Source organism: Macrobrachium rosenbergii, chromosome 5 (genome assembly GCF_040412425.1).
Source record: "Macrobrachium rosenbergii isolate ZJJX-2024 chromosome 5, ASM4041242v1, whole genome shotgun sequence".
Taxonomy (NCBI): Eukaryota; Metazoa; Arthropoda; class Malacostraca; order Decapoda; family Palaemonidae; genus Macrobrachium; species Macrobrachium rosenbergii.
Window position 1 is genome coordinate 1,063,418 of NC_089745.1, and position 15,000 is coordinate 1,078,417.

Here is a 15,000-nt window from a genome sequence, read left to right on the forward strand (position 1 = left end):
GAGAGAGAGAGAGAGAGAGAGAGAGAGAGAGAGAGAGAGAGAGAGAGAGAGAAGGGGGGTTGGGGCGGATGGGAGAAAACCCGAGTGAAAACTGGAAGTAATTTAGCACCAATGCTCTTTCAGGTCAAATGTTAAAGAGGTTCAGAAGTTTCCCCCAAGGCGACCTCGGGGGCCCTTTTTATTTTATTTTTTTTTTATTTTTAATAGTCATAATGACCATTATCAAGTAAAAAAAAAAACACTATTAATAGCCAACATACTCCCCCCCTCAAACCCTTCGCCCTGTCCCTCTGATAAGTTTCTCTCTCTCTCTCTCTCTCTCTCTCTCTCTGATAAGGAATTCAGTGTTATCTAATCTGTATCTATTTTTCCCTTCTGCTGCTGTAAATGAATCCACTTATCACCATGTTCATCTCTCTCTCTCTCTCTCTCTCTCTCTCTCTCTCTCTCTCTCTCTCAGACAAGAATGAGTATCCTTATTCCTAATGACTTATGTATTCCTCTTCAAAAGTACTGATACAAATCCTATTTCATCAAACCCTCTCCAACTCTCTCTCTCTCTCTCTCTCTCTCTCTCTCTCTCTCTCTCTCTCTCTCTCTCTCTCTCTCTCAAGGGGAGATTCACAGCTCATAACTTTCTCACAGAGAAATAATATGGCAGTATCAATCCTGCAACTCGCAGGATTCATAAGCGAACCATTCCCGTGAGGAATGGGAATATGAAACGGAGAGATTCCGGAATTCCGAATTCCAACGTACCCATCCTTGGCCCCATTTGCCTAAATCTATACACACAATGCTTCGCTTGTTTTGGCCAAGTCGGAATTCTCAAGTTAAAAGTCATATATAAAATTGTATAGAGCAGTTATATATTCTCATGCAACGATTATCATAGGCTCGTTATGTAACTTATAATTTATATATTAGAAAATACATAAAACTGGTGAAGATATACATAATTTCTATGAAACAATTTGAAGAAAATTGGATGAGTAATATAAAACTGTAAAATTAAGTTAAATATTCTCATGCACAGATTATCATAGACTAATTATGTAACCAATAATACATATATAAGAAAATATATGAAACTGGTGAAGAAATTAATAATTCCTATGAAACAATTTGAAGAAAATTGGATGAGTAATATAAAACTGGATAATTAAGTTAAATATTCTCAAGCAACACTTACCACTGACCGAATATGGGCTTACTAATTATGAAAATACATAAACCTTGTAAAGAAATTTATAATATCTAAGAAAGAAATTACAAGAAAATCGAATGAGGATTTTACTATTAAAACTGAAATTAAAAATAATATTATTACAATCTCGTGCAACCGATGTCCAAAATTGGATACGTAGCAATCAAATCTTAAAATATAATAAGTTTAAACTAAAACTATCAAGTCATTTACCATTTCAGGATAAATTTCCATCTTATTTTATTAGCTCACCTTGCAAAAAAATATGCTGGTAGCACAAACAGGCATAATTCCTAGTACAGCAATCAAAAGTACGCCTTGAGAGAGAGAGAGAGAGAGAGAGAGAGAGAGAGAGAGAGAGAGAGAGAGAGAGAGAGAGTATTACAGGTGAAGAGGTTAATTGAATTTGTGCCGTGGCTTTCAAAATGACTCAAAAGAACATATTTTCTATGCCAATAAGAACGGGCTAATGGAAAGACTTCAATTCATTTACGATTACAAATGGAGATTACATTTGTTACATTTACAGTGAAAATACACTTATGAAACGCTAGGCATTCTCTCTCTCTCTCTCTCTCTCTCTCTCTCTATATATATATATATATATATACAGTATATAATATATATATATATATATATATATATATATATATATATATATATATATATATATATATATATATATATTACTACAAAATAAAAGACCTATTAAACAATAGCCTGTAAAATCCGCACGACTGATATTGTAGTCAGGTACTGAAAAACGCACCCGGGCTTTTGCGTATAAGCTAACAAAAGGAAAAATAAAACATTCGGTGGTCTAACTCGGCCCTTAGGCACGCCAGATCGCGCATGCGCAGTCACACACACGGACTTGACTGAGAGGGGAGAGTTTCCAATCAACCCTATTCACACAACCGGGTCGCCTACTAATGAGTGGTGGGCCGATCTAATTCGGCGTTTGTTCAATTCCTTCCTAGAGAACGAGAATGGGGAGGGGGTGAGGGAAGGAGGAGGAGGAACGAAGGGGAGAAGAGGATGGGGGAAGTTGGGGAGGGGAGGGGGTTGCGTAAATCATGACACCCGTGGGAAATTCTGGAAAAGTTTTCTAGACTCACTCCCTTCTTCTTCTTTTGGTTTGGGTGTAGGGAGGAATTCCAAGTGTTAGGTAAACGCAACAAGAGAATAAAAAATAAAAAAAAAACGATAATCACCGTTGCCATGGTAACAGGATATTACTGGAAAGCAAATATCTGTTGACTTAGAGGGTTTAAAAAGAGGTGTTCACATTACACGAGTTTATTCAGCACTAACTCGTACCGCAGATTTCTAGCGCTGACACAATACTAATTATAGCAGTAACAGCAATAACACGATTTGGTTTGTAATGGGATTTACAACAGGCAACAACTTCCTTCCTTTTACTATAACAACAACAACAGTTATAATGTTCACCTTCCCTATAATCAACTACAAAATCGGGCCATTTAGAACCAACTCCCACACAGACATTTACAGTAGTACTAACAACAATTCTGATAACCGTATTAGTAACATGAAAACTTGGCTTATATTGGCATTTACAACAAAGAAACAACTTTCTACCACACACAACAATAACAGTTATGAAGTCCATGTTCCTCGTGATCAATCACAAAATCGAGTCATTTAGTAAAACAACAAAACTGATACTAATATAATAGTAATATTATATCAAAACTTGGTTTACAGTGCATTTACAACAAGGAAACAAATTGAACTGAATTGAATAAAGAATTTAGGCCAATACGCCAAGCACTGGGACCTATGAGGTCACTCAGCGCTGAAAAGGAAATTGAGAGTAAAAGGTTTGAAAGGTGTAACAGGAGGAAAACCTCAAAGCAGTTGCACTATGAATCAATTGTCAGGAGAGAGTGGAAAGTCAGATGGAAGAAAGAGAATATGAAAGGAGGTACAGTAAAAGGAACGAAAAGGGGTTGCAGCTAAGAGGCCCAAGGAAGGCACGCTGCAAAGCACCTTACGTAATGCCTACAGTGCACCGCATGATTTGCACTGACGGCATTACCCACCTACGGGGCAAAATCAGTATAAACAAACTGTAGGACAAGACAGAGCAGAAAGCATTTAACCTACATTCAGACACGAGAGAGAGAGAGAGAGAGAGAGAGAGAGAGAGAGAGAGAGAGAGAGAGAGAGAGAGAGAGAGAGAGAGCGCATTAATTGCTCAGGAGAATATGTACTATTGACATGGTTTTAACAGTAGGAACAAAAGAGGAAATAAGAAATATATATATATATATATATATATATATATATATATATATATATATATATATATATATATATATATATATATATATATTTATCTCTTCTGCCTAAAGAGCTTTTTAAAAACATCCTCCTCCTCCTCCTCCTAATCCTCCTCCTCTCCTTTTTTTTGTGGGTCCTCCTCCTCATCCTCTCCTGCTTCTTCTTCCTGGGACCCCTCTTCTTCTTCTTCTCTCCTTTTTTTGTGGGTCCTCCTCCTCCTCCTCCTCCTCTTCTCCTACTTCTTCTTCTTCCTGGGATCCCCCTTCTTCTTTTTTTGCAGGTCCTCCTCCCCCTCCTCCTCCTCCTCTCCTGCTTCTTCTTCTTCCTGGGATCCCTTTTCTCCTCCTCCTCCTCCTCCTCCTCCTCCTCTTCTTCTTCTTCTTCTTCTTCTTCTTCCAACCCTGTCCCCTTTTCCCTTTCCACTCTTGACTCCAGCGAATACGTCCCATGGACCGTGTTCTCTCCCATTGTTATTTTGGCATCACAGATGAGAGAGCTCGAGTCTCTCTCTCTCTCTCTCTCTCTCTCTCTCTCTCTCTCTCTCTCTCTCCCCAAGGATGACGGAAACCTACACCTTTTTAAAGCCGTTTTGAGAACAATTTTCGCCAATTACTCTCTCAGGTCTTGCCCACAGTAGAAACAAACGTTCTCTCGTTCCCAACCACTTAGCACGTTCTTTTACTGGGGAATTTTATAAAATAGCACTTTCTTTTACTTAAAAGAGTACGTTCTTTTACTAAGGAATTATATAAAATAGCTATTACGTTCTTTTACTAAGGAATTTTATAAAACAGCACGTTCTTTCACTAAGGAATTCTATAAAACAGCTATTACGTTTTTTTACTAAGGAATTCTATAAAACAGCTATTACGTTCTTTTACTAAGGTATTTTATAAAATAGCACATTCTTTCACTAAGGAATTGTATAAAATAGCACGTTCTTTTACTAAGGAACTTTATAAAATAGCACGTTCTTTTACTAAGGAATTTTATAAAACAACTATTACGTTCTTTTACTAAGGGATTTTATAAAACAGAACGTTCTTTTACGAAGGAATTATATGAAATAGCACGTTCTTTTACTAAAAAAGAATACGTTCTTTTTTTCGTTGGAATTTTATAAAGTCAAAGTGTCCAGAAAACACAGATTTGGGAGATGATTAAAAACAAACAATCAGCAAAAAAAAAAAAAAAAATCTAATTTCAAGACTATCATAATAAAATGTATTTTAGATAGATAGATAGAATATAGAATTTAGGCCAAAGACCAAGCACTAGGACCTATGAGGTCATTCAGCGTTGGAAAGGAAATTGACAGTAAAAAGGATTGAGAGGTGTAACAAGAGGAAAACATCGCAGTTGCTCTGTGAGTCAATTGTTAGGAGAGGGTTAAGGAAAGTAAAATGGAAGAAAGAGAATATGAACGGAGGTACAGAAAGGAAATGAAAGGGGTTGCAGCTGCAAAGAACCTTAAGTAATGCCTACAGTGCCACGCGTGAGGTGCACTGACGGCAATACCTCCCTAAGGGATACAAAATGTATTACCAATATTATTAAAACGTTCTGACAACACAGGTGTGAGAAATAATAACAACAAACAATCTGCAAAAAGATTCCACTTTCTTTTTCAAGTGAACGTCATTAAAAAAAGTATTATCTATAAAAATAAAAATAAATCTTTTAAACAGCAAAATTTAGAAAAAAACGGGAAAAATTAGATGAAAAACGTCTATTCTTCCCAACGTTTTTTTAAACAATCTGAAAAAAAAAATCCACTTCCTTTCTCAAGTGAACATCATTAAAAAAATGTATTATCTATAAAACAAAAAAACTTTTAAACAGAAAAATTTTGAAAAAAAAAAAAATGAAAAAACGTCTATTCTTCCCAACGTTTTTTTGTAAACGTTTTCCCGTTCCAGCCTTCTGTCACATTGCCTCCCAAAACACTTTTTCATTTGGACGCTAAAAGTACTTTCCCCTAGAAAAAAAAAATACAAAAAAAAAAAAAAAACTCGTGAAGCCCCCTCAAAGGTAGGCGCTTTTGTCAAATACGTCCTGAGGCCAGGGAAGGGGTGTGGGGGGAGGGGGGAGGGGTTTTCCGGGGGGCCTATCTCCCCTCTGCCCGTGTTTACATTTCTTAATGATGAAAATAAGGGGGTGGGTTGGTGTCCTTTATCCGCCCAGAGGAAATAAGTTAATATAGAGATAAAAGCACCTTTGTTTTTTTTTTTTTAAGTTGACTTATGAACGGACATGTATAAAACAGTTCCTAATTTAGCCACTACACACAAACGCACAAGCACACACATACATGTATGTATGTATGTATGTATGTATGTATGTATGTATATATATATATATATATATATATATATATATATATATATATATATATATATATATATATATATATATATATTATATATTATAATATAAATAATTATATTTATAAACACATATATGTGTATATATATATACACATACATATGTACATACATTACACATATATATAAATATATTTGTATGTGTGTGTTCAAGTAATGAATCACCTATATCTCACTCCTACCACAAAAAAAAAAAAAAAAAACAGTACTTCACCAACACAAGTCTCCCCTCTTCGAAACCGTCCACAAACTAACGAATTTCTATTTATTTCCCCCGAAAATAATAAAAAAACCTAAAAAAAAAACACACCCAACCAGAAGCTTTCTCTCTCCTCCTCCTCCTCCTCCTCCTCCTCCTCCTCCTCCTCCTCCTCCTCCTCCTCCTCCTCCTCCTCCTCCTCCTCCTCTTCTTCTTCTTCTTCTTCTCCGCCTTTCTGGCTGAGAATAGGAGCCATTTCCTTATCCTAATTGTCAATCCTGTAACGATATCTGTCGTTGCGTTCTCCTCTCTCTCTCTCTCTCTCTCTCTCTCTCTCTCTCTCTCTCTCTCTCTCCCCTTTTGGAAAAGCATATCTGCCCGGCGGAGGAAGATGTAAGGAATATTGGTTAGATACAATACAGAACGAAGAGGAAACTGGGAGGAGGAGGAGGAGGAGGAGGAGGAGGAGGAGGAGGAGGAGGAGGAGGAGGAGGAGGAGGAGGAGGAGGAGGAGGAGGAGGAGGCAGGAAATTCAAGACGCCGAGATGAGGAGACTTGGCTAGGCATCTGATTTCAGGTAGTATTAGTAGCAGTATTAGTAATAGACGGGCCTTGCCTTTGAAACGGCTCCCTTGCCAAGTAGTGGTGTTAGTAGAAGTAGTAGTATTAGACTGGATAAGCCTTTGAAACGGCTCCCTATTTTAGTAGGAGGTCGCTAAAAGAGGTGCAGAATGTTCAAGACTCCAAGAAGAGGAGGCTTGGCTACGCAACGATGTAGGATACCGTCTCAAATGGCATTTTCCCTTGGCTAAATATATGACAAAAAGGAGAAACCATTTACCTATTATCTGTTTGAATGCAAACATTAAAGCAATTATAATCGCAACATGTATGAGCCCTTACTCAAAGAAGTCTTAAGATAATGTTTGTCAAGAATCCAATGACGCATTCTTTTTACATATATATGTGTATGTATATATATATATATATATATATATATATATATATATATATATATATATATATATATATTATATATATCGTTCAATACTTTCATCATTGTTTCAAAGGAATCTTCTCTATATAGCTAATCAGTGATTAGATTTCGGGGAACTTATACAATGAAATCTAAATCTATCCTTTGCTTGCATAATAACTCATTCAACGCAAAGTATAATGAAAAAAAAAAAACTCATTCAATCAAAAAAAACTTTTACGCGGACTAAAACACTCCTCTTTTAATCCTTCCTTAATTGTGTTTTTTTTTCGTAATTTATTTATGAGTATGCCAAGACAAAAACATTCATTACATAATGCAGCATAATCGGGGTATGATTTAATATTTGCTCATTACGGTTAAATAATTACCGCGGCAAGTCTAGGCTTTTATTCTCTCCTTCTATATATATATATATATATATATATATATATATATATATATATATATATATATATATATATATATATATATATAGTATACTATACAGAGCAAAAAGGAAATGTGTATTTCTGTACCTATTTTTTCTGTACGTTAACACAGTCTACGGGTATTGAATTCAGCCTTGAATCATGACGGGTACTGAATTCAATTCTGAATCGTGAAGGGTACTGAATTCAGCTTTGAAGCGTGGTGGGTACTGAATTCACCACTGAATCATGACGGGTACTGAATTCAGACTTGAGGCGTGATGGGTACTGAATTCAGCCTTGAATCATGACGGGTACTGAATTCAGCCTTGAATCGTGACCGGTACTGAATTCAGCCTTGAATCGTGACGGGTACTGAATTCAGCCTTGAATTATGACGGGTACTGAATTCAGCCTTGAAGCGTGGCGGGTATTGAATTCAGCCTTGAATCATAAAGGCTACTAAATTCAGCCCTGAATCATGACGGGTACTGAATTCAGCCTTGAATCATGACGGGTACTGAATTCATCCTTGAAGCGTGGCGGGCATTGAATTCAGCCTTGAAGCGTGGCTGGTATTGAATTCAGCCTTGACTCATCAAGGGTGCTGAATTCAATTGTGAATCGTGAAGGGTACTGAATTCAACCTTGAAGCGCGGCGAGTATTGAATTCAGCCTTTAATCATGACGGGTACTTAATTCAGCCTTGAAGCATGGCGGGTATTGAATTCAGCCTTGAAGCATGGCGGGTATTGAATTCAGCCTTGAAGCATGGCGGGTATTGAATTCAACCTCGAAGCGTGGCGGGTGCTGAATCCAGCCTTGAATCATGACAAGTACTGAATTCAGCCTTGAATCGTAACGGGCGCTGAATTCAGCCTTGAATCATGACAGGTACTGAGTTCAGCCTTCAGCCTTTAAGGCTCTATTCGTGGAAATCCTTACAAGATAATACAAAGGCATTTCATGCAATTGTTGATGACAATGCAACAGTTGAATATTACAGTAATACCGGCATTTTTGACGGAACAGGTACAATACGGTCGATAAATTACAGGTACACAAGCAATTAGTAAATTCAAAATATTGAAAAAATACGACATTCAATTCCCCCCAACCAATTTCTAATATCAATGCTCCCAAAAAGATTTTCTAATATCAATGCTCCCCCCAAAAGAGTAATTTTAATGCTCAGTGCTCCCAAATATCAACGCTCCCACAAAAATTTCCAATATCAATGCTCCCAAAACATTTTCTGATATCAATGCTCCTAAAAAATTCTTAATATCAACTCTCCCACAAAAATTTCCAATAGCAATGCTCCCAAAGGTATATCTAATATCAATGCTTCTAAAATATTTTCTAATATTAATGCTCCCCAAAAATATCTAATATCAATGTATCTAATGTCAATGGCTCAAAAATATTTTCTATCAATGCTCCCAAAAAAATTTCTAAAACGCTCCCAAAAAAAAGTCTAACATCAAAACCCCAAAAAGTCTAACATCAACGCTCCTCAAAAAACTCTAACATCAATGCTCCCCAAAAATGCTCTCGGGCGTCTCTTACACTTCCCTTCAGACACGATAAAAGTGATTCTGCAACTGCACGTTTTCGGTCAAAGGAGAAAATATTGCCACAAAACTCGGCCAAAACATTTCCATCCCACCTCAATATCAACAGCGCTTGCAACTTCAGCGCCAAGTGGAAAAGCACAAATCAACACGGACACACACACACACACACACACACACACACACACGCACACGCAAAAAACTCACACGCACACAAAAGCCGCAACCAGCCATCATCCCACCTACCACCTTTTAACTTCCATTATACTTTATTCAAGTTCACCCAATTCCCGTCCCTGTCTCCAATCTCACCTTCGCCTTCCACCCTTTCATATAAAGACTGTGAGAGAGAGAGAGAGAGAGAGAGAGAGAGAGAGAGAGAGAGAGAGAATTGCAGGAGGAAATGGAAAGTGTCACCTAAGCCAAAACCACCGGAAACGGGGGTTTGTGTGACTCCCTTTCTTGGGAGTTTGGAGGAGGAGGAGGAGGAGGAGGAGGCAAGACTTGTGCTGGGGAGGTTGGTATGGAGATATAGCAACACACACAAACACACACACACCTACACTCATAGTGTGTTGGGGGAACTGACTTCTTCTTCTCCTTCATGGGTTGGAAAGGGAGTTGGGGTGATGAAGCCTAAAGTAAGGTGTGTAGAGAGAGAGAGAGAGAGAGAGAGAGAATCAACAGGAGAGGGAGGGTGAGGCCCACAAAGGAGGAAATGTCTGAAGAAAACTGAATGAGGGACAAAAATAAAAATGTCTTCCTTCACCTAGTAGTCATGGATGAAGCCTAAAGTAAGGTGTCTTTAAACACAGAGAGAGAGAGAGAGAGAGAGAGAGAGAGAGAGAGAGAGAGAGAGAGAGAGAGAGAGGGGGTAACTTCCGGGTACAGGAGGAGGAGGAGGAGGGGGGGAGGGGCAACGGCGTTGAGGCCCTAAAAAGGCGTAAAAAGAACAAAAAAACTGAAAAAACTAAAAAAAAATCCATCTTCCCTTACCCTTCTGTAGCTGCAGCCAAAGAGGAAGACGCTTCTCCCGCCCCTTCTAGCACGACGCCCTTCTTCTTCTCCTCAGAAGGGGGAGGCGACACCACCTCCCTGCCCCTCTCTTCCAAGACAGGAGAGGCGACTTTGGAGGTAGTGGACGAAGAGGGCGTAGGAGAGGACCCGCTGGGGGGCTGGAAATTGGGCTGGCCATCCTCGGCCTTCCAAGTGTGGATAGTCTGGCACAGGTTCTTGATGTATGGTGCACATTGTAACATACTGATCACCATAATTCAAAAGCCACGTCGCTTATAATAACAACAACAACAACAACAACAATTTTACAACAATAATGATTAGAAAATTTAAGGCTTCATATTTCTCTCTCTCTCTCTGTAGCGCTATACAGGAGCTTGTCATAAACTGTAAGGGTACCACTATCACTCAAAAGACACTGTAACACGCTTTGGGGGGGGGGGCACTGTATGATACAACACGTAACTATGTAGATCAGCACAATAATAACAACAATACTATGCAATATTGCTCCGCCAGATAACCAGGCACTTTTTTAGCACTTTTTAAAAAAAACGAATATCCAATATACGACTTTATCTATATCAACATCTATATCTATATCTATATCTATATATTCATTTTCAAAATAAATACTCTCTTCATGAGTATTAAAAATATCAATAAAACGTTCATATATTAATTCTCTCTTCGGTGGAAGCAACAATCGTGGAATTTTTCAACTCTACAAATCACTGGGTTTTGATTATTTTGAATTTCTAGGTAACTATGATTTCCTTCTATTAAATAAACTAGATAACTGTGGATTGCGTGCTTGAATAACAGGTGAGAATCTAGAATCTAATTAATTATTTCCTTAGGTATTACGTACTAGTTGAAACACATAATTATAAATACAGTTTTAATTAAATATATCACTTTTTTCTTCCCAAACACAACACCACAACATTCGCGTAGAAACGAATTTTTACTCGCGTCGCCAAGGCCTTCTTCCCAAGACCTCGGAAACTAGAAACCAATCAGCCAATCTCGGAAACTAGGGAAACCAATCAACCAATCTCGGAAACTAGAGAAACCAATCAACCAATCTTGATATGATCGTAGATATGGATTGGCATCGTGATATGCGGCTAAAGATATGTCGAAGGTTTGTTGCAATAAAGTTCTCTTCTACTGATACATTTCGACCGAATAAATCACAGTAAGGTTTACGGGATCCAATAAATTGTCTGTGGCACCAACGAGGTACGCATCTTCTCTCTGAACGAGTTCATTTTTCTAAGGTAAATTCTTTCATCTGGAAAGGGAGAATCTGACGATCAAATGAGGATACTATTTTTAAATCACAGAATCTCTCAATGGGTCAGGTGTACAGTACATTCCCCATTGAACTGCGGATACTTGTCGATTCTCAAGAGAATCTTTTATGCATCAAGATTCAGTGAGATACAAATTTTTCATAAAAATACATAAAGAAGTTTTTTCAGCAAAATAAAAAAAAATAAATTATCGATTCTTCAGACAAGTTTCAGATACCCAAATTGGTCAGAATTTATTACCCAAGATACCCAGAAGTGATCAGATTTTATTACCCAAGTACCCAGAATTTATTAGAATTTATTACCCAAGATACCCAGAATTGATCAGAATTTATTACCCAAGTACTGAAATAAAAAAAAATAGAATACAAAAAATCAAACTTCGCATTACAAGCCAGAAAAAAAAATTATGTATAAAAAAAGACAATTTTTAGGACATGAATAAGATGAGTAATCTTGCCTCTATATAAAATAAACAAGTAAAAAATGCGCAGAAGTTTCTTCAGCGCAATCGAGTTTTCTGTACAGCCGCTAGAGCGTATAATCAAGGCCACCGAAAAATAGATCGATCTTTCGGTGGTCTCGGTATAATGCTGTATGAGCCGCGGCCCATGAAACTAGAATGCACAATTAATATAAGCAGCTCACAACAATGTAACAAGAATAGAAAGTATCACTTGACTGACGCATGCGCCGTCGGTCTACACGAGGTCTGACAGACACCGAAATAAAACAAGCCAAAATACCCACCCAGCTTTTGCCATCACGCCCAGAATAAATCAACTCTGAGGAATTACGGAATGTCTTCCTGAAGAAGACATGTTGTATTCAGGAGAGAAGTTCGCTCAAACATTTTTTTATCTCGCGTCTTGTACAGCTGTTAACTCCATAACCCACATGAAGTCTGAATTCCTTGAGTCCGCACTTTATTCTGTCCGCACTTTTTTCTGTCGCGCCCTCAGATCTTAAAAACTTCTGAGGCTAGAGGGCTGCAAATTGGTATGTTGATCATCCACCCTCCAATCATCAAACATACCGAATTGCAGTCCTGTAGCCTTAGTAGTTTCTATTTTATTTAAGGTTAAATTCAGCCAGGTAAAATTCTTTGCTCTATCCCATACACAAATTGTAAAATTCCTTTTGTATCCCATACACAAAGGGTAAATTCCCTCCTTCAATAAACCCATCAAGACCCAAATCCATCCCATAGCATAGGAAATTCCCCTCCCTGTCCCTCAGTAATCCCCTCCCCTCCCTCTTCCCTTAGTAATCCCACTCCCCCCATTCTCCCTCAGTAATCCGATCCCCCTGTCCCCCCTCAGTAATCCCAACCCCCCTTCAGTAATCCCACTCCCATCCCCCCCTCAGTAATCCCACTCCCTCTCCCTCCATCAGTAATCCCTCTCCTCCCTTACTACTCCCACTCCTTCAATAATCCCACTCCCCTTTTCTGTCCCTCAGTAATAACCCTCCCTTCCCTCTTCCCTCAATAATCCCACTCCCCTCGACCTTCCATCGGTAATCCCATCCCCTGCCGGCCGCCCCCACCCAAATTCCCAACCTCCCCCCATGCTTATAGGACCAAACACCGGCCCCGTCGCCCGGCGAACTTTTAGGACGCACTCCCGGGGCCAAAGAGCTGCCAATAACTAGTTCATGAGGGCCATCAAAAAGTTCCATAATCTGTTTCCTCCTGCGGTTTTACATTGCGGGAATTGCGAGCCAGAGACCTCCCGTAAAGCGGGGCGCGTTGGTGGAGATTTGCAAGTGAGAGAGAGAGAGAGAGAGAGAGAGAGAGAGAGAGAGAGGAGGGATCATCATCATCAGCATCGGGAAATATCTCCGTCACAAGTTCGATCGGAATTACTTTCCTTCGTGGGTCTGGTATCAGATCATCCTGGCTCTCTCTCTCTTAGTTCTCTCTCTCTCTCTCTCTCTCTCTCTCTCTCTCTCTCACACACTCAGTGCCTCTGTCGATTTCAGAATTAAGAACTTACTCGTTGTCAGTCGAAGACTGTGTGTGTGAGAGAGAGAGAGAGAGAGAGAGAGAGAGAGAGAGAGAGAGAGAGAGTTTCGACAAGGTAAAGTTCCGTCACATCGGTGAAATTCTCCATAAAATATACACAAAAATAAATACTGGAATTCGTACAGTCTAATCCCTTCCTTAAAATCCTTTCCACCTTCCCCTTCTACTCTGTTATCAAATCTGTCCCTATTTCCGTTATCAATCTCTCCCTCTTCCTTCCTTCCTGCCTTCCTCCTTTCCTCCCTTATTCCACCTTGATACAATTACGCCGATAAATGCGTGCAATGAATAATAAATGAACGTGAATAATTCAGTTTGCAAATTGCAAATATCTGAATAGGCCTATGCGGAGATGCCTAAACTATAGGACGAATTAGGCTGGTGACAACGAAAAGCTTGTGATATAGGCCTATGGTGTGAGTGACCCAAGGGGAAAAAGAGAGAGAGAGAGAGAGAGAGAGAGAGAGAGAGAGAGAGAGAGGAAAATTCCTTTCTCCTGAGTCACATAACTACGATAAATTCCTTGCAAGTAATGATGCAATGAAGCATTGCAAACTGAAGTTTGTTGCAGCGCGCGCGCGCGCGCATCAACCGAACCAAGGAAGACCAAAAACGCATCGTCATTCCGTTACTCTTTCATTCTTTAAGGGTTCTGGAGGCCAGGTGTGTTTGGTCAAGCAGAGAGAGAGAGAGAGAGAGAGAGAGAGAGAGAGAGAGAGAACACTTGGAGAAATATTTTATATATATTTATACATATATATATTCCATATATATAAATTCATACATATATATATATATATGAGTATATATATATACATATATATATATATATATATATAACCATACATTCTTATACATTTCAAATTAACAATGATTACCAGACCAAGGTACCACACGGGCCATGAACCTGACATTATCATAGCCTACGCATTTGTAGCTAACAAAAAATCATAAATATGTTAAAAACCAGAAATAAAAAGGCAATTAATTCAACAACGTCTCCAGTTAATTACAAGAATCTCATCAACCACGTACCCAGTTAATTACAAGAATCTCCCAGACGTGGTTTTATCAAGAAGATCGGAATCACGCTCCCAATCTGCCCCAAGTAAACACCTTTGATAAACCCGGCGAGATAAATTATCTTCCATGAGCCTTAATGACCATCATTTGCATTTTTCTCAATTACGAGTAATTACGAGTTAGGCCCGTATCAAGACACATACTCATTAATAAACGTAAGTTAGGTAAAATCATTATCCTTACAGGTTGGCTCTGCTTACTGATTTAGGTGAAATGTGAAGGTTATACAGGCATATACATACATACATAGATATATATACACATACATATACATATGTGAAACTCTATAAATGCAGGAAACAATATGAGTCAATATATAGGTATATATGAGAAATGATTTGTGTATACTGAAAATAAAATAATTATGTATGAAGTGTAAATAAAATAATTGTGTATGAAGTGAAAATAAAATAATTATGTATGAAATAAAATCATTATGTATGAAGTGAAAATAAAATAATTATGTATGAAGTG